At 37.8% G+C, this 20,821-nt stretch overlaps 1 long non-coding RNA gene across 1 annotated transcript in view; it reads right to left on the bottom strand.

Moving 5' to 3' along the window:
• Positions 1-20,821, bottom strand: part of LOC124556592 — a 40,530-nt gene that overhangs the window by 8,349 nt on the left and 11,360 nt on the right. Inside the window, exon 2 of the long non-coding RNA XR_006968626.1 lies at positions 371-431. This is a non-coding gene — a long non-coding RNA (uncharacterized LOC124556592). The remainder of the gene's footprint in view (positions 1-370; positions 432-20,821) is intronic.

The following is a 20,821-nucleotide window of genomic DNA, read 5'->3' as shown; positions in this document are numbered from 1 at the left end:
TTGTCCTGCTTCTCAAAATTTTTTGAGTAGGTCTCCCACAACAGACTGACATGCTTTATGCAAAAATATCAAATTCTGTTCATAGCGCAACACAGGTTTAAAATGAACAGCCGACCGGCACTGTTACCTATGAATTTCTGAGTGAAATTTACCAGAAAGTGGACAATGGTGAATATAATATTGGAGGATTCCTTGACTTGTTGAAGGCATTCAGTATAATAGATAATGATGCACTACTACAGAAATTAAATAAACTAGGCTTAAGAGGCACACCTACTGTTGGGTCATGTCATACCTTTGCAGACACAAACAAATAGTGAAAATACAACACACTGCATGCAACACAATTACAGACCAACACTCAGCTTACCAAGAGATTAAATATGTTGTTCCCGAGCACCAGTCAGACGTTCCTCCTAAATGTAAATGACCTAAAAACAAACATAAATTTCAAAATATTTATCAGTTTGCTGATAACACAAGCTTTGGTTAACTTTTCAGATAATCACTTTGACATTTCCACACAATAAAGCTGTCCTCAACCCAAAGGTTATTTGGAACACTGCAGTGCATTACTGGATATGGTCCCAATGGAAGTGGTATCCCCTTGCTTCCTCTGACACTGAGCTGATGTATGCAGACAACTACACGACAACCCACAGTTTACTGTGGACTCCAAGCCATGGTGAATCTCAACATTTTTCAAACTAACGAATCATTGCCAGATGTGAAAGAAATAATAAGTAATAGGAAAAGGACCAACTGCAGATTAAAACATGGACCTTTTGATATTTAATCTGACATCTAGCCACTGAGCCACACACCGCTTCCACACCTCGGAATAAGGAAAATATTGGAATGAGAGTGATAAGTAGTTTCTCACATAACTGTACTTTGCCACAGAAGGAAGGGAAACACACTTGAAATTTTAAGGTGAATTTCATACTATTTATCACGCAGAATAGTATTAGAGGTGGTGGGAGAGGAATTATACAACAGTTTCTCTCCTGTAAAATCAATCAAATATGCCCCACAAAGGAAAGCAACAGGGTGAGTCAGCAGAGTTGTTCAACATTATCTTCATGTTCATCTCTGAACAACACTAACAGAGCACTAAGGATCTATCATCTTGAGAGTGAGCTTTCTTCACACATGATATACAAGTATTTAACCACTTGTAATGTCCAATTAGTCCTAGAAAATGGGAACAGGAGTAAAGTAATACAACGAAACTGTGTTCAACACCTTCACATAGCCTGCTTTCTGATGTGAAAAGGAGACAGTCTACCAAAGAGGATTCTTTGGGGGTCATCATCAATGAAACGAAGTGCAGGAAAATTGCATTACGCAGTTCAGTACTCATATAGGAAGACATGTATAGAAGTTAGTACCAAATATTCAGCTGTTTTTGATAAATAACTTAAAATATTCTGTTCGCATGTGTGTAGTACTTGTTCATTTATCTTCAGTCAGCTGTGCAACTATTAGCAGCAGTATCAGTACTCCAACAGTAATTCACGCATCGCCCTAGCCAGTGTTGACTGATACCACCATGCAGCAGCACTGCTAGTTAGTTGATTGCGTGTTTCATTGATCAGTCGCATGGTACGGTAGCTGTTATGATGTGGAACATGTCAAGTGCACAAGAAATGCACATATGAAACAAGATTTTTTTAATATATAGATATTACAATACATAGATTAATATTTCTATTATTTACCCCATTCCCTTAAATGGCACAAAATGCATATACTATATTTATAGATTTATTTATTCCTATTCAAGAATTCATCTATGGTATAGAAGGAGTTGTCAAAGAGATATGATTTCAATTTATTTCTGAAGCTATTACTGCTGTCTGTCGGACATTTTATTTCATCTGGTTATTTGTCAAAAATTTTTACAGCAGCATATTTTACCCCTTTCTGTGCCAAAGATAAGTTTAATAAAGGATAGTGAACATCTTTCTTTTTTCTGGTATTATGATCATGAATGTCACTGTTTTCAAACTGATCCATGTTGCTGAGAACAAATTTCATTAGTGAGTAAATGTACTGTGAAGCTGTTATAAGAATTCACAATCTTTTTAAAAGATGCCTACAAGATGTGCAACTATGAACCCCACACATTATTCTAACCACTTTCTTTTGAGCAGTGAATAATTTTGTCTAAATGTTGAGTTACACCAAAATATTATTCGGTATGACATCAGAGATGAAAGTATGCAAAGTGTGTTAGCTTACGAATTTCTATATCCTCAGAAATTGGCAATTATTCTGATTACAAAAGTTGCTGAACCTTGCTTTAGAGGAACCAAAATATAAATTTTCCAATTAAGTTTCTCATCTATACATACTCCCAAAAACTTAGAATGCTCTACCCTGTCTACTGACTTCTGTTGATGTGTTGTATTTAGTTCAGCTTCCTGTTTCAGATAGGAAGGGAGGTCATTCACATATATCAAGAACAGAAGGAGACCCATGATTGAACCCTGTGGAACACCTAATGTAATTTCACCCCAGTTAGATGAACTGGCAAACTTATTTAAATCACTTGACCCATATAAGGAAACTTTTTGCTTCCTGTTCTGTAGATATGACTTGAACCACTCATATGCTACTCCATTTATACCATAGAATTGTAATTTCTGTAACATAATGTCATGGTTCACACAGTCAAATGCTGTCACAGAAAATTCCTGTTGTTGACATTTCACTATTTAAAGACTTTATTATGTGGACAGTGAAATTGTACATTGCTGTCTCAGTGGAACAGCATTTTTGAAATCCAAACTGTGATTTACTAAGTATCCCATTACTGTTGAGACGGCTAACCACTCTTGACTACATTACTTTATCAAAGATTTTTGAAAATGGTGTAAGCAAGGATACTGGCCGATAATTATTGACATCTGTGGTGTCTCCCTTTTTGTAGAGAGGCCTGACAATGGCGTATTTTAACCTGTCTGGTAAAATACCTTGAGTTAGTGATGCATTACATATGTGACATCAGCTGTAATTGTTTTACATTGTTTTCGTATCTTATTAGAGATGTCATCTACTATAACAGAACATTTATTTTTCAAAGATTTAATAATTTTACTTATTTCACAAGGGGACGTTAGGTGAAAATCTGCCAAAATTTTTTCAGAACAGACCCTTCCATGTATTACCTGGCGTTTTCTTTTGAACTGTTCTCACCCACCAATTTTTTCTCCTACACTTAAGAAATGGTTGTTAAATACATTAGCTACTTGTGTACTGTTGGTTAGGATGGTCTCATTCTCTTTAATAGTACATCTACATCTACATTTGTACTCCACATCTACATCTACATTTGTACTCCGCAAGCCACACAACAGTGTGTGGTGGAGGGCACTTTACATGCCATTGTCATTGCCTCCCTTTCCTGTTCCAGTCGCATATGGTTCGTGGGAAGAACAACTGCTGGAAGCCTGCACAGGAATCTATCTAATTTTACATTCGTGATCTCCTCAGGAGGTATAAGTAGGGGGAAGCAATATATTCGATACCTCATCCAGAAATGCACCCTCTCGAAACCTGGACAGCAAGCTACACCGCGATGCAGAGCGCCTCTCTTGTCTGCACTTGAGTTTGCTAAACATCTCCGTAACACTATCACGCTTACCATATAACCCTGTGACGAAACACGCCACTCTTCTTTGGATCTTCTCTATCTCCTCTGTCAACCCAACCTGGTACGGATCCCACACTGATGAGCAATACTCAAGTATAGGTCGAACGAGTGTTTTGTAAGCCACCTCCTTTGTTCATGGACTACATTTTCTAAGGACTCTCCCAATGAATCTAAACCTGGCACCCGCCTTACAAACAATTAATTTTATACGATCATTCCACTTCAAATTGTTCCGTACGCATACTCCTAGATATTTTACAGAAGTAACTGCTACCATTGTTTGTTCTGCTATCATATAATCATACAATAAATGACCCTTCTTTCTACGTATTCACAATTCATTACATTTTTCTATGTTAAGGTTCAGTTGCCACTCCCTGCACCATGTGCCTACCCACTGCAGATCTTCCTGCATTTCGCTGCAATTTTCTAATACTGCAACTTCTCTGTACACTGCAGCATCATCCGTGAAAAGCCGCATGGAACTTCCGACACTATCTATTCGGTCATTTATATATATATATTGTGAAAAGCAATGGTCCCACAACACACCCCTGTGGCACGCCAGAGGTTACTTTAACGTCTGTAGATGTCTCTCCATTGAGAACAACATGCTGTGTTCTGTTTGCTAAAAACTCTTCAATCCAGCCACACAGCTGGTCTGATATTCCGTAGGCTCTTACTTTGTTTATCAGGCAATAGCGTGGAACTGTATTTAACACCTTCCGGAAGTGAAGTAATACATCCCACCCCAGTGATTACTTTTCCTGTCTCTCTTCTAACAACATTCCATATTAATTTGATTTTATTGCTGGAGTTGTTAATTTCTTCTCTAACATACATATTTCTTGATTTCCTTACAACTTTTCTCAGTATGTTACAATAATTTTATAGTGTAAAACTACTTCTGGATCTTTTCTAGTTCTTGCTGTCTCATACAGTTTTCTTTTTTTTTCTGAAGACACTTTAATGCCTGTAGTAATCCAAGGTTTCTTTGAAAAGTGTGTGGTGTTACATTTAGTAATTTTCTTTGGGGAAAAAATGTTCAAAAAGGAATATAAATTGATCAAGAAATATGTTGCATTCATCATTAACATTTGGCTCATTATATACATCTCCCCAATTAACATTTCTTAAGCTCTCTCTGAAGTGCTCTATAGATACCAGGTTGAGCGACTTCACACTTTATGGTTTCCGAACTGTAAACCTTGTTAGGTTTTGTAAATTAATCAGTTGCGAATCATGGTCTGACAATCCATTTACCACAGGAAAAGCATGTGTTTGTTTTACATCCTCTTTCTGTACAAATACATTATCTATTAGTGTGCTACTGTCTTGGGCTATATGTGTAGGGGAACTGATCGCTGATTCTAAGTTATAGTTATATATACACTTCTAGTTCACGTTTCCTATCAGAATTACTTCAGGGTGTATACGCGGACAAGAAAAAAAATTACACTTTCTCCCAGGTGAAAATACACTTTTTCCCTGTCAAGTGACAGTATACTTTTCCTCAGAACTGTAAAAATTATCAATATTTTGAATGGTTATAGAAAAAAAAAACACGTTTTGGAAAGATCTTTGATGTGCAGCAACATGTACGCTGCATATTACGAAAGTGTAAATTTAAATTCCACCAAACGCCGCATGTTACTTTCCGAAGCATTGAAATCAAGATTGCAATGCGCTTTTGTAGCCAGTCCTAGCTCGTCACGGGATCTCACCAGCCGATGACAGCGGATCTTCTAGCGTAGGATACGTGATATAGTCAGCCAATATCAAAATCAGTGTTAAGTAGCGCGTACACACAAATAGGAAAAGTTAATGGTTTAAATTAACATACACAGCGTTACTACAAGAAAAGCAAAGCTGTCACATACAATATTGGTCTCTGAGGTTAGTAAGCTGCAAGAGCAGCTAAGCTTTCACATATAATGTTGATTTTTTTTGCGCATGTTACACTTTAAGGTACAACACACAAATGCGTCAGTAAAATTTTTAATAAAGACATAAATGTATGATCTTCTGAGCTCGAAATTTTTCTAAATGTATGTCCTCAAAGACTTGATTTTTAAATGAGACTCAAACGCTCTGCGATTTAAAAAATTCATCGTACATTCTCGCACATAATTCATCTTGCATAAAAGGACATTTACTTTGAAAGTAACGCTTTTCAAACAACCATTCGAAATATTTTCCCGTGACCTGTTAGAAATAGGTTCGTTTCAGTAGTTGCCAGAGAGTGCCAGAAACAGGCGTCACCGCGCTTGCGCATCTACGATGATGCACGAAGCCCGTATGCTCGTAAGTGTAAAACATTAAAAGATCTTACACTGTGTCATAAAAGAAACAAAACATCAGGATACTCCAAGAACATCGGAATTTCGTGAACCATACTACAATGCGTAATTCGGCTTAAAGTGCACATTCGTATGTCCAGATTTGGATGTAAATTACCTTGAGTACCGGTACTGTATTATCTCATCTTTGGTTCTTTATTATGGCATAATGCCATACGTGCTAGAAGATGAAAACATGCACTTTTGAAATGCAGCGAACAGTTGAAACTAGCCCATAGTATGGATTTAAACACTTCGTTTCAAATAAATTGCCTGCCCCAGCGGAAAAGATTAATAAAAGCCAAATTTCTTTAGCAAACCGACAAAAATAACTTCATTGTTCTGCAAGGCGATTAATGCCTGACTGTCAGAAAGGTGGAGATAAAACCTGAAACTAATAACACATTTTAGCCTTCCGTAATTACGAGAACATATTTTAATTCATTTGATAGCTCACGGCCATAGATATCCGTTTTGTTTTCGTTTAATGTGAGAGCAATAAATGAAGAGGAAACAGCAAAATCACTAAACGTAAACACGGGTCACGTGGAGACTCCCCACTAGAACTCAGACCGCTCTGTGGATCAGCCCCGGATCTCCGATATTTCCGAACCGGGGCAATATTAGATAGTAGCGCCCAGCCACACGTCTGTAGCGAAGAAGCGGGGACTGGTTCTTCTCATACGTGACTAAACTGCACACGCACAAGGGCCAGTCCACAACTGCTCAAACAAATCTAAAGTAAACACTTGTGACGTCACACTCATCGGAGACAATTTGTTGTTAGGAAGAATTGCATAGTCTTCCCAAAGCCTTTGACACACTTTGCAGTTGGCAAACGCTTGTATGAGCACTGTGTTTTATATGGCGTATTTCTTTTGCGACTTAAGCTTTATTTTCGGTTTTTTTTCTCACGTTCATGTTTTGTTGCTGCAATATAATACTGCAGAAGCGGGATACAGTAATATCCTTTGTTAGAGTATTGGTTCTTACCCGTCAAAATCACAAAAATTTAACTGAAAACAAAAGCCAAAACAATGAAAAATTCCCGGGTTTATCCTTATTCTCTCCCGGATGAAAAAATTCCCGGGTTTTTCCCGGATCTCCCAGTGGTCCCGGGTCGTATACACCCTGTTACTTAGAAAGTTTACACTGAAATCACCAGAGATTAATAATTTCTTTTTGTCTGACAGACAGCATAATAGGGAGTCACACTTTTTTTATGAGCAGCTCCCAGTCTCCTAATGGGGACCTATACACTGTTGCTAATATCAGTACTACATTATCTAGCAGAAGTTCACATGCACAAACCTCAAAGTGCCGATCAACACAAAATTTGCTTACTTATACAGTTTTGCATTTATACCCTTGTTTTATGAAAATGGCAACTCCTCCTTTATCCATCCTAGATCTATAAGTGTAAGATGCCAAATTATACCCACTTATACTGACACTATCCATGCCCACAGTTACATGGTGTTCAGACAGACAAGAGTATATCAATATCACTCTTATTTTTGAGGTCATCTAAACACACTAATAGCTCATCTACTTTATGTTTTAAATGGTTCAAATGGCTCTGAGCACTATGGGACTTAACTTCTGAGTTCATCAGTCCCCTAGATCTTAGAACTACTTAAACCTAACTAATCTAAGGACATCACACACATCCATGCCCAAGGCAGGATTCGAACCAGCGGTCGAGTGGTTCCAGACTGTAGTGCCTAGAACCGCTCGGCCACTCTGGCCGGCTTTATGTTTTATTGCCCTGATATTTTGATGAAATAAGTTGATACTGCCCTTAGCTTTACCCCTATTTACTGTACATGAAGTTTCTTTTATTCTATTTATCTTGATTGTCATCTGTCTGGACTTTGGCTTTAACCTAAAAAACCTGTCTGCCTGGACCCATTAACCACAGGTATCACTCCTTGTGTGACTGTGGACCCCCTTACAGTTTCTGGTAATACAGAAGCTAACATATTTTCCCCATCCTATTCAGGTGCAGGCCATGTGTAGTGTATCCCCATTGCCGGAGTACTGGTTATTCATCATTTTTTAATGTTTCTGTCAATACAAATTGATAAGTACTGCGCTACACTAATTTGGGACCACTCTATTGAACATGCATGTAAAATTTCACTTTAAACATAATTTTGTTTGTAACAGGGAAACAAACCAATGCTTTCATTGATGCAGGGAGTTGTATGAAAGATGTGATGAGCAGTATTTGCTTTGGCTGACTCCAGCTACACACTGCAAAAACAAAATTGCAAATGTCTGCTGAAACACAGCAGAAAATTTACATGACGACTCTTAGGAGGGACACCATGGATGAGTTGTCTGGGTGTAACAGTAACTTCATTTATAGGCATCTGCACGGGTATCTAATGTGCATATAGCGCAGTAGGAGCTTCAAATTTAACATCACTTCAGAAACCTGCATGTCCCTGGCTAGGTATCCTACTGTGGAAAGGAGCCTAATCTACATTTCATTCCTAGCACACCTCTACATTGTTGAAATGTGAAAGCTAGGTCAGATAGACCACCAAGCTCAACATGGATCAAAACCGGGTCAAATCTTGTACAGTGGTTCCTGGGATTAGTCTGATCATATAGACAGAAAGTGTGGCTCAAAATGGTCATATAGGAAAAATTGTAAAACTATTGTCAGATAATTGTTGCTTCTTTGATCACTAACTCTAAAAGGATGAACCAGATACATTAAAATAATCTACTCAGTAATTTGGACAGGAATCTACACAACATGCAAGACCTTAAACCCTTTTCCACACTCATCTCATTGTATTTAAGTGGACAAATCATTATCAAGACAAACTGCTGCCCTTTTTTCAGAATATAAAGTGCAATCAAGGAAAATGTGGCATAGCACCACTGGTACACAACAAGCAATGCACCCTGGTGGGTCCTCCTGGAGTTGCCTTTGTGTCAGAGTACAGCGCCCTATTCTCAGTCATGTTAAGGCCACTAATTTCTACCTGCGTGACTGCAACGATGTTCATCATGGCAAAATTGTTGGCTTTATCAGGCTTAATTTGTACTTTTTACTGCCAACCACTCAGTCTCCTTTTGACACCTAACTCTTCTACTCAATGGGTAACAGCAGCCAAGGGGACAGCATGGGATAGTACATTGATTACTTGCCATCACCCCTTGCTGCCATGTAAGCTTGCTCATTTCCATGGATTCCTGCACGGCCTGACACCCAGACGAATAATACTTCATTCCCTTGCTACTGTACTAAGTGAAAGGTGTCTTGTATGTGTTAACTCCTTTGTTTACTGGGTACATTTGCTGAATGATCTATATATCACCCAAGGCATCACAGCAAATGAGTAAATTATTCCAACAAATGCACATCATCTGCTCCTTTAGGATTGTAGAGATTCCTTTGTCAAAGACAGTAATTTCATCTGGAAGTCAACTCATAAAGACACTGCCAGGGTAAACTACTGAGCAGCTGACAGTACATTCCTGTTTAGACCTATGAATGTAAACAAATCATATAAAAATTAGTAAATGGCTTGTTTAAAATAAAATCTGATGTATAAGATTTCTTGTACTATACTTTCTCTGACCCAGGGTCCCAGACTTAACCTGCACTGGTAAGAGCAAAAACAGACAACATGCAACAGGTCAGTCTGACTGGAATTTGAACATATGCATCCTGACCATGTGTCCAGTCCTCCTGCAAAGGATCACTGCACTTTGGGATATCTAAAGAGAAGTAGGCTGCTGTCTTTATACACCTCCAGATATTAAAGTCTCTTCACAGTACCCATTAACCATCATAAATATGCTATGGACACTTCAGCAGATGGAAGAAGACATTCAACAGTAACTTTAAAACATACAACATACCAAATTCTGCTGGATACACAGCACAGTTTACTAGTGCCATCAACGACCTTTTGATACCACGGAACTGTTGCTGAAGTAAATGAATCTCTGACTTTAGCAGGAAAATTATATCATGCCATCAGCCAAAGTTATCTACATGAATAGCTACAATCTACTGATCTGATATGATCCACAATGCTACAGCTGCAAGCCACACAGATGTGAATTATGTTTGTTTGTATATAAATGCTGCCATTGCATATTCTTGCCGGTACAAATTAAAATTCCTTATTAATCCAGTAAATGTTTACAGATTGTGGGATGTCATTTGAGCAAGAGCATGCACACTAGCGTGCACATGCCGCCCCCCCCCCCCCCCCCCACACATACACACACGTTAAGTAACATCAGAAATCAGAATACATTGTATTATTTATTTATTTATTGTTCCATGGGACCAAATTAAGGAGAAGTCTTAAGTTTAAATGAAGAAAATCAACAATGTAGCACTGGAATTTGCTTAATTTTTTAGCTCTTCCAGGAGCTCCTCGACAGAATAGAAGGAGTGAGCCATGAGGAAACTCTTCAGTTTAGACTTAAAAGAGTTTGGGCTACTGCTAAGATTTTTGAGTTCTTGTGGTAGCTTATTGAAAATGGATGCAGCAGAATACTGCACTCCTTTCTGCACAAGAGTCAAGGAAGTGCATTCTACATGCAGATTTGATTTCTGCCTAGTATTAACTGAGTGAAAGTTGCTAACTCTTGGAAATAGGCTAATATTGCTAACAACAAACGACATTAAAGAAAATATATACTGTGAGGGCAATGTCAGAATTCCCAGATTTTTGAATAGGGGTCGACAAGAGGTTCTCGAACTTACACCACATATAGCTCGAACAGCCTGTTTCTGAGCCAAAAATACCCTTTTTGAATCAGAAGAATTACCCCAAAAAATAATACCATGCGACATAAGCGTATGAAAATATGCGAATTAGACTACTTTTCGTGTTGAAGTGTCACTTATTTCAGATACTGTTCTAATGGCAAATAAAGCAGCATTAAGCTTCTGAACAAGATCCTGGACATGGGCTTTCCACAACAGCTTACTATCTATCCGAACGCCTAGGAACTTGAACTGTTCCGTCTCGCTTATAATATGCCTATTCTGTCTGATCAAAATATCGGTTCTTGTTGAATTGTGAGTTAGAAACTGTAAAAACTGAGTCTTACTGTGATTTAGAATCAAATTATTTTCCACAAGCCACGAACTTATTTCATGAACTACATTATTTGTTACTGTTTCAATATTACACACAAGATCCTTCACAATCAAGCTGGTGTCATCAGCAAACAGAAATATTTTTGAATCACCTGTAATACTAGAAGGCATATCATTTATATAAATAAGAAACAGCAGTGGCCCCAGCACCGACCCTCGGGGAACGCCCCACTTAACAGTGCCCCATTGGGACTGAACATCACTACCACTCTCAATATTGCAGAGAATTACCTTCTGCTTTCTGTTCTTAAAGTAAGAGACGAACCAATTGTAAGCTACTCCCCTTACTCCATAATGGTCCAACTTCTGCAGTAATATTTTGTGGTCAACACAGTCAAAAGCCTTCGTTAAATCAAAGAAAACACCTAGCGTTTGCAACCTTTTATTTAATCCATCTAAAACCTTACAGAGAAAAGAGAATATAGCATTTTCAGTTGTTAAACCATTTCTAAAACCAAGCTGAACATTTGACAGCAAATTATGTGAATTTAAATGCTCCCGTAACCTTGAATATACAACCTTCTCGATAACTTTAGCAAACACCGATGGAATAGAAATAGGTCTAAAATTGTCAACATTATCAATGTTTCCCTTTTTATAAAGTGGCTTCACTACCGAGTACTTTAATCGGTCAGGAAACCGACCACTCCTAAAGGAAAAGTTACAGATATGCCTGAGAACTGGGCTAACATACATAGAACAATAATTCAGTATTCTGCTAGGCACCCCGTCATATCAGTGAGAGTTCATGGTCTTTAGTGATTTAATTATTAACTCAATCTCCCTCTTGTCAGTATCATGGAGGAGCATTTCAGGTAACAGTCTCTGAACACTTTTTTCTAAGAGCGCTATATGATTCCCTGTTGGGACTAGGTTTCTATTTAGTTCACCTGCTATATTCAGAAAGTGATTATTAAATACTGTACATATATGCGACTTATCAGTAATACGGACATTCCCACTACGCACTGATTCTATATCCTCGACCTGTCTCTGCAGACCAGCAACTTCCTTTACGACTGACCATATGGTTTTAATTTTATCCTGAGACTTAGCTATTCTATCTGCATGCCACTTACTTTTTGCCTTCGTAATAACATTTTTAAGCACCTTACAATACTGTTTGTAATGGGCTGCTGCATTTAGATTTTGACTGTTTCTAACGTTTTGATATAACTGCCACTTTGTTCTACAAGATGTTCTTATCCATCTAGTCAGCCACCCAGGCTGCCTGTTTGTGCCAGTATCCTGTTTTAAACATTCTAGCGGAAAGCAACTTTCAAAGAGCATGAGAAAAGTCTTGAGAAAAGCATTATATTTATAGTCTACTGTATCAGCGCTATAAACATCTTGCCACTCTTGTTCCTTTATAAGGTTTACAAAGGTCTCTACAGCAACTGGATCAGCTTTCCTGAACAGCTGATGACTATATTTAACACGTGTTGCAGCACAAAAATCTTTTAAAGTTAAAATTTGTGCATCATGATCTGAAAGGCCATTCACCTTTTCGCTAACAGAATGGCCTTCTAGTAATGAGGAATGAACAAAAATGTTGTCTATGGTTGTTCTACTGTTCCCTTGCCCTCTCGTTGGAAAGAATACGGTTTGCATAAGATTATACGAATTAAAGAGGTCTACCAGCATCCTCTTCCTTGCACAATCACTTATACAATTAATATTGAAGTCACCACATATAACTAACTTTTTGTATTTCCTATAAAGTGAACCAAGAACCTCCTCTAGCTTTAGCAAAAATGTTGTGAAATCGGAGTCTGGGGATCTATAAATAACAACAGTTAGAAGTTTAGCTCTGTTAAATTTAACCACACCTGCACAACATTCAAACACCTTTTCAGTGCAGTACTTTGAAACGTCAATTGACTCAAATGGGATGCCGTTTTTCACATACATGGCTACTCCCCACACAGCAAAGAGCTCCTCGAAAAGCTGCCAGCCAACCTGTATCCTGGTAAAGGAAGCCTCTGAATTATCTCCTTATTTAAGAAGTGTTCAGATATACCAATAATTTCAGAGTCAACATCTATAAGCAGTTCACTAACTTTATCTCTAATACCTTGTATATTTTGATGAAATATACTAATTCCCTCATTACTCGGATACCTAAGCTTTGTCAAAAGTGATTCCCTTGTTAGAGAGACTTCCCTTAAGCAGGAATACCTATCAGCTGACTTCAATCCAAAAAAGGCGTAGCTCTAACACCCACTACTGCAGGAATTTTCCCATGAGTGATCCCACCAACCCCACCTATGCTGTCACCTACAAGCTTTGCCAACCTCCCCCTCCCATAATTAATTCTATTACATCTTGCTTTAGCAGCATTAGCTGTTTTTGCATGTTCTTGCTTCAGGGCTGCTGCACATAACATGGTCTGAAAATTCTGTCACTGACTAAAAGCCACGATCTAATAAAAATGGTCTTAGAGATTTATAAAAAGTGAAAATGGGTTAATAACTTATTTTTTGTGGCAGACCATTGTCCACTTCTACAAACATTATAGAAAAAGGCAGATTTCTACTTAGCAAAAAGCAGACACATTAAGTTGCATACAGGCACAATTAAAAAGACACTCACATACAAGCCTTTATCAGCAAAAGAGAAACACACACCACTCATACACACAAGCTAGCACATCTTATGCACAAAAGACTGCCGACTCCATCATCTCTGGCCGGAATGCTGGAGTTGGCAGTCATGCCCGCATAGGGTGTGCTTGCTTGTGCATATGAATGGTGTGTGTTTCTCTTTAGCTGATGAAGGCTGTGACCAAAATCTTTATGTAAGTGTCTTAATTGTAACTGTCTGCCACTTCACTTCATGTGTCTTTTTTAAACTAAGTAACAATGTCTTTTCCTAAATTGTTGATATTCCTATCTGGAGTTTCTGTAACACTATTTGTAGTAAAGGTTTTACAGGCTGATGTCCTTACTGACTCCACACAGAGGCTGCCTGGTATCACGCTCATTTATGTTAAAGTTTTTGTTTCTCTCTAACATATTTACATGTTTCTAGAACAAAACTGCAAGGGAGTGAGAACTGTGGAAGCTTGCTTTGAGAGCAAATAAATGCAGGCTGTACCATACATTCTTAGGTGTGACATTTGTTTTTATTGTGTGTGTGACATTGTAATTCGGTCAGCACCAGCAAAGGACTTGGAAGAGCAGTTGAACGGAATGGACAGTGTCTTGAAAGGAGGATATAAGATGAACATCAACAAAAGCAAAACAGGGATAATGGAATGTACTCAAATTAAGTCGGGTGATGCTGAAGGAATTAAATCAGGAAATGAGACACTTAAAGTAGTAAAGGAGTTCTGCTATTTGGGGATCAAAATAACTGATGACGGTTGTCTTTGGGTTTTTGCTTGTAAGAAGAATCATTATACAACCCTTAATTTTAACTTTATAAAATTTATGAGCAGACTTTCTAGACTGTAGTTGTATGTGAGAATCCTAGCGCTACGATTATGATAAGAAGAGATAAATCCAACATCCTCTTTCTGGGTTCCATTTGCCTCCCACATTGAATTTCCCAACTGGAAAATAACAGGACAGTAGCAGAAAATATTTTCGTTTATACCTCTTAGGTAGATGTGTTCACTCTTCCAGACATTAAAAATGGGTTACCAATTCATTATGTACAGGTTTTAACAATGGATGGCATAAAGGCAGATATAAGAGTACACAGATACACAAGAAATTAGATCAACCCTGCTATTTGAAACAGAATTACCCATTCAACTTCCTACAAACCACTAAAATTAGTCTCTGTAGGAACTCATTAGACCTGCTTCATTGTGTTATGAGAAAGTAAGTTATTAATTACGTTCCTGTGTCCTAGCACACTAATAAGATTTGTAGAAACAGGTAAATTCTCATGTAGCATTACATAATACTGTGCACGTATTACTACTTTGAGTCCACTTAACTGTATTATGGTTATTTCAGCTTATTTTAATGTGTGAAAAAGTATTTAAAGAAGTGCATTTACAGAGAATACAGATGTGTTTACTTGATCTGACCATCCTGATTTGGATCTTTGAAGGTTTATTCAAATTATTCCATGCAAATGCCACAATAGTTCTTAGTCATGGCCATGGGTGACACATTCCTCTTTAGACACGTGTCCATCTTCACACGAAATGGTGATGACCATGGCAACATGAGTATGCAATGATAAAATGTCCAACCTTTGCTAGGGTTGATTTACTAGTGTGTGCTGAAAATTAATGTCTCTGAATTTTTTATTCTGTTTGCAATTTTGGTTGAGGTATTACATGTCATGCACCTTACTCTGTCAACTTTCACACTTCACTGACACAAATTGCAACTATAGTGTGTAACATGGTGGCGTTTAACATAACTATGTCGGTGTGTGAGAAACAGCATTCTGTAGTTGAATTTCTAACCGCAGAAGAGTTTGTTCACACATGGTGCACCATCCCCTTCAGCATGACAATGCCAGACCACACAAGTGCACTGCGACATCTGCAACAATTGGATGCCTTGGATTCATTGTCATCCTCCGTACAGTCCCAACTTGGCCCCATCTGATTTTCATCTGTTTCCAAACCTTACCTTGGAGGACTTCACTTTGACAGGGATGAAGCAGTGCAAGCAGAGGTGAGACTGTGGTTCCAACAAAGTCAAACATTCTACAGTGAGAGTATCATCAAACTGGTCTCTCATTGGGTGAAATGTGTTTGTTGCCAGGATGACTACAGTGAAAACTAAAAATGTAGACATGATGAATAAAGATATAGAATGTTAATGAAGTTTGTTTTATTTAATAACCTTAAAGGGCTTTCACATAAAAAAAAAACAGACATTACTTCTCAGCACACCTTCGTACCGCTAACAATAAATGTTTCAGAAGGTACCTTCCAACTGCACGTATTTTTAACAGAAATTATATAAACACTTCACCTAAACACACAGATGGAAGATATATTTTGAAATGTAGTGCGTGGAATAAATCAACTCCCTACAGTGTTCTTTTCTTGCCCACTATTAATAGTTGCGAAAACAGTAAATTCTTTTGCTGCATTAATTTCTTTATTATTGCATTGAATTTTCATATTAAAAATTCACAGCTCAATATTTTATTATTGTGATTTTTTTCTGCTAATAAGTTCTAGAGGAGGCCTGACTTGTTCTAAGAACTTCTTTCATAGAATAAAAAATAAGCAAACATTATAAAAAAGAGAGATTTTATAGAGCACATATTGTTGATGGTGAATTCAATGCACTGCTGTAGACATTTTCAAATTTTATGAGAGTGCTTTTCCAATAATGTACAGAAAAAAAATAAAAGCACATTACAGTCTTTATGTAGTGCCAAATTTTCTCAAGAACAAATGTTTCAATTTGGTTTCATTAACCCGTTGCAGCGAAGGATGAACCACCATTCGTTAAATATCGAGCAGAAAGGAACATCATATGATACAATTTTCCAATCTACAATGATGGACATGAGTTACTGTTGTTAGTGTCAGTGAAGTCACCAAAACTTGCACGAGCAAATTTTTTTTTTTAACGGAGTTTCAGAGTTGGAAAACACAATTTTTCATGTGTGCAATGTCTAGCATGTGATTAAAAGTGTGAAAATTCAATGCAGTTGTTTAGGGGTGTGAAAATTCAATGCAGTTGTTTAGGTAAAGTAACTTAACTTAAATCTTGCTCAAAGACAAGATCCTCGTCATACACTTTGACTGACCAATGCCAGAAGCTAAGTTATTAAGGAAGTTATTTGGAGGAATCTGTAACTGAAAAATGGATGTTATTTTGCTTACTTGTTTGTGCCCATGTATAATAAAAGAAATATAAACAGAAGTTAGTTGAAATGGTACTTTGAAAAATATTCAGAATGATTTACTTCTGTGTTTACCATGAACAAGTTAGAAAGATTTCCAGAACTTCACAGTTTGTCATATTTATACAATATGTTTTCCCTGAGTGTAAACCTAAAGGAAGATTTTCAACTTTTCTCACTCTTGTGAGTGCCATGCCTTAGAAAAATCCCTTTGAAACTTTACTGGCTAATCTGGATATTTTAGGCAAATTTATTTATCAGATTTACAATGGTGTAGCTGTCACAAGCAGTCATCATTCGGACAACCAGACACCTCTTAAATAGCACTATAGACATGCTCATTATTTTTGAAGTTATGACCATAATCATAACACAGACATAATATTTTTTTTTACTGACATCAGTAAGATTTTTAGCTACTTCCCATTCCCCAGCTCTTCTAAGTGAACTATGATGTGTCCAACACAAAATGCAGCCTCAAATCAAGAATAATACTAACTGAACACAAAAATAGTCACTTACAGAATACACAGAGAAAATCCAGCTTTCATCTCAACAAACTATTATGATTACAATCATAAGAAGGTGCTATCTAATATTACAACCACCATCATTTTAACTTTGGTTGTCTGTATTTTATCATATCACATCACACACTGATATACTGTACAACTCATTAGACTATTGATTCATGACAGTATAAAAAGAACTAACATTTTAAAACAGCTGTACAAGGTATATAAGATACCATTATTGGCAAAATTTCCATATCATTGCCAAAACTTCCACATTCAGAAAGAGGCTGCATCCCATCAATAAATAGGCACAGAAACATGGAATTCTAAAAATGGCAGCTGTGAAAAAGAGTTATACAATTCTCACTCAGGTTCATGACTGCTTGTACTTCACAAGCCACCTAATCACTGCCCGGTATACAACTTTGAAAGGTTCCCATACATATTGCTACAGAGGTCTCACGAAATACATCCTTCCAGAATGAGATTTTCACTCTGCAGTGGAGTGTTCGCTGCTATGAAACTTCCTGGCAGATTAACACTGTGCACCGGCGGACTGAGACTCAAACTCGGGACCTTTGCCTTTTGCAGGCAGGTGCTCTACAGTCTGAGCTATCCAAGCACGACTCACGCTCCATCCTCACAGACTGATTTCTGCCAGTATCTCATCTCCTGCCTTGGAAACTTCACAGAACCTCTACTGCGAACCTTGCACAACTAGCACTCCTAGAGGAAAGGATATTGCGAGGTAAAAATCTCATTCTGGAAACATCGTCCAGGCTGTGGCTAGGCCGTGTCTCCGCAATATCCTGTCTCTCTGGGGTGCCAGTTCTACAAGGTTTGCAGGAGAGCTTCTGTGAAGATTGGAAGGTAGGAGACAAGATACTGGCAGAAATAAGGCTGCGATGATGGGGGGTTGAGTCGTGCTTGGGTAGCTCAGACAGTAGAGCACTTGCCTGCAAAAGACGAAGGTCCTGAGTTCAAGTTTCAGTGCGGCACACAGTTTGAAATATATCCTCCTTGGAATGTGGTAAGATGAAAATAGAGCTTTAAATACTCCAAATGAGTAAAAAGTTTAGAACTCTCACAAGTGCTGTTGTAAAACTAAGATATATAGTCAAAATAATTTTCAGGAGCCTTTTAGTAAATGAATGTCTTTCTATACCCTGAAGAAATTATATTTTTTTCTGAGGTCTCAGGTGTACAGTGTTCTCCATTGAGAGAAACCTCAAAGTGCACTGTAATCTACTATGAATGAGTCAGTAACAAACTCTTTACACTATTGGGGAGTGGGATAGATTGTTTCATAGAAGCTTATCCATAAAGAATTTTCTATGTTTTTAATTTCTGGCCATGTTTCATTAGCTATTTCTAACCCAGTAGTCTGTCTAACACTGAACCACCACTGCATTTGCTCCATTTGTTTTCCCAATACACATATCAATAATTCACTATTCACTGCAACAGATAACTCCATTTTTTATCATTTGAAAATGATACTAGTATCGCACATTCAGGGCCATACTGAAACATAGAGCAAACAATGTATTGGAGGGAAATTGTTCACAGTTAATTATAAATGTGTGCTCATGTAATTTCAATATGAGGTACAGCAAAGACCAGGCTTTAGTTGAGCAATGGGTCATGTAATTTCAATACGAGGTAGAGCAAAGACCAGGCTTCAGTTTATCAGTGGGTCACCCAGTGACCTATACTGGCACACAGCTCAGTTTCAATAGATTCTCATCAAGTCTGACTAACATGAAATCTGCAGCATGGCAGAAATATATAGAAGCTTCAGGTAACATATACTAAAAATAACTCACGCGAAACATACTTGAGAAACTCCAAGAAAGAATCTAGGAATATCATTCAGCCCTGTAAACACCATTCCCCCAATGGCTGCCAAGATAACATTACACTACTAATAAAAGTGAAATATCTGCTTCATCCAATTTACTGTCTTGCAAACAAACACACAATATAGGGTGTAAGAAGCTTGCTTTTTTTTAAAAAGAAAACTCAGATAACAGTAATCCTGGAGAGGGTCTCAATCACGAAAACTAGCATAACAATATGTGGAGACATGAATGTCAACACAGAAGATCAGGGCAAAATTAGCAACAGCTTCCTAAACATTTTGAACACTTTTGGTGTGAGAAGAATGGTAAACACTGCAACGATGATTTTAAAAAGTTCAGTTTCAATTTTTGACCACGTACTTATGGGCACTGACAGGGAAAACTGTAAGGTATTTATAAGAGAGCATGGCATTTCAAATTATTACTGTCAGATAATAGAGCTAAAAACATGCTCAAAGAAACTTCCTGGCATATTAAAACTGTGTGCCGGACCGAGACTCGAACTCTGGACCTTTGCCTTTCGCGGGAAAGTGCTCTACCAACTGAGCTACCCAAACACGACTCGCCCCGTCCTCACAGCTTCACTTCTGACAGTATCGACGTCTCCTACCTTCCAAACTTTACAGAAGCTCTCCTGCAGAAGTAAAGCTGTGAGTACCGGGCATGAGTCGTGTTTGGGTAGCTCAGTTGGTACAGCACTTTCCCGCAAAAGGCAAAGGTCTCGAGTTCGAGTCTCGGTCCGGCATACAGTTTTAATCTGCCAGGAAGTTTCATATCAGTGCACACTCCGCTGCAGAGTGAAAAATCTCATGCTCAATGAAACCTGTGAAACTGCAGGCCTACAAGAGGATCGTCTCAGATCATAAGGTAGATACTTTTTCTATATACTGGCAAATCTAACCTGAGATGAAATGTATACGGAAAGCAATGTAGATGCTAAGACCTCTAAATTTTGCACATTATTTAAATTAATTTTTGAGGTGACACTTACAAAAGTAGACATTCCTACTGCTGCAGATAGGAAAACAGATGGGTAACTGCAGGTTTTAGAAAGTTCTCACAGACACTCAATTTTCTTAGTTCCTTGCAAGAGCATTGCACTAACCCACATATCCTTAAACACTATCACGGGTATTTAAAAAATATATTATATTTAAAAAACAAAGAAAAAAACCATTCAATGACAAGTTATTATGTAATTCAGTAAATAAAAGCAAAGTGGTGTGGAAGGTTATAAACCATGAAGTTGGAGAGGGCAGACACAGGGATAATAGTACACATATCAAAAATGAGGACAGAATAACAGGAAGTCCGCAGCAATTAGGAATGTTTGTAAATGATTATTTCTCTGGCATTGCAAAGACGGTGCAGAAAAATCTTTCTAGAACACATTTAGCACCCACAAAGGCTTCCACAGCATTCACAATCATGATGTTTCCCTCAACAGATTTTGAAGTTAGGAATACAGCACAACAATA

This window comes from Schistocerca americana, chromosome X (assembly GCF_021461395.2).
Source record: "Schistocerca americana isolate TAMUIC-IGC-003095 chromosome X, iqSchAmer2.1, whole genome shotgun sequence".
In the NCBI taxonomy this organism is placed as follows: domain Eukaryota; kingdom Metazoa; phylum Arthropoda; class Insecta; order Orthoptera; family Acrididae; genus Schistocerca; species Schistocerca americana.
This window is presented reverse-complemented; position numbering and strand designations above follow the sequence as displayed.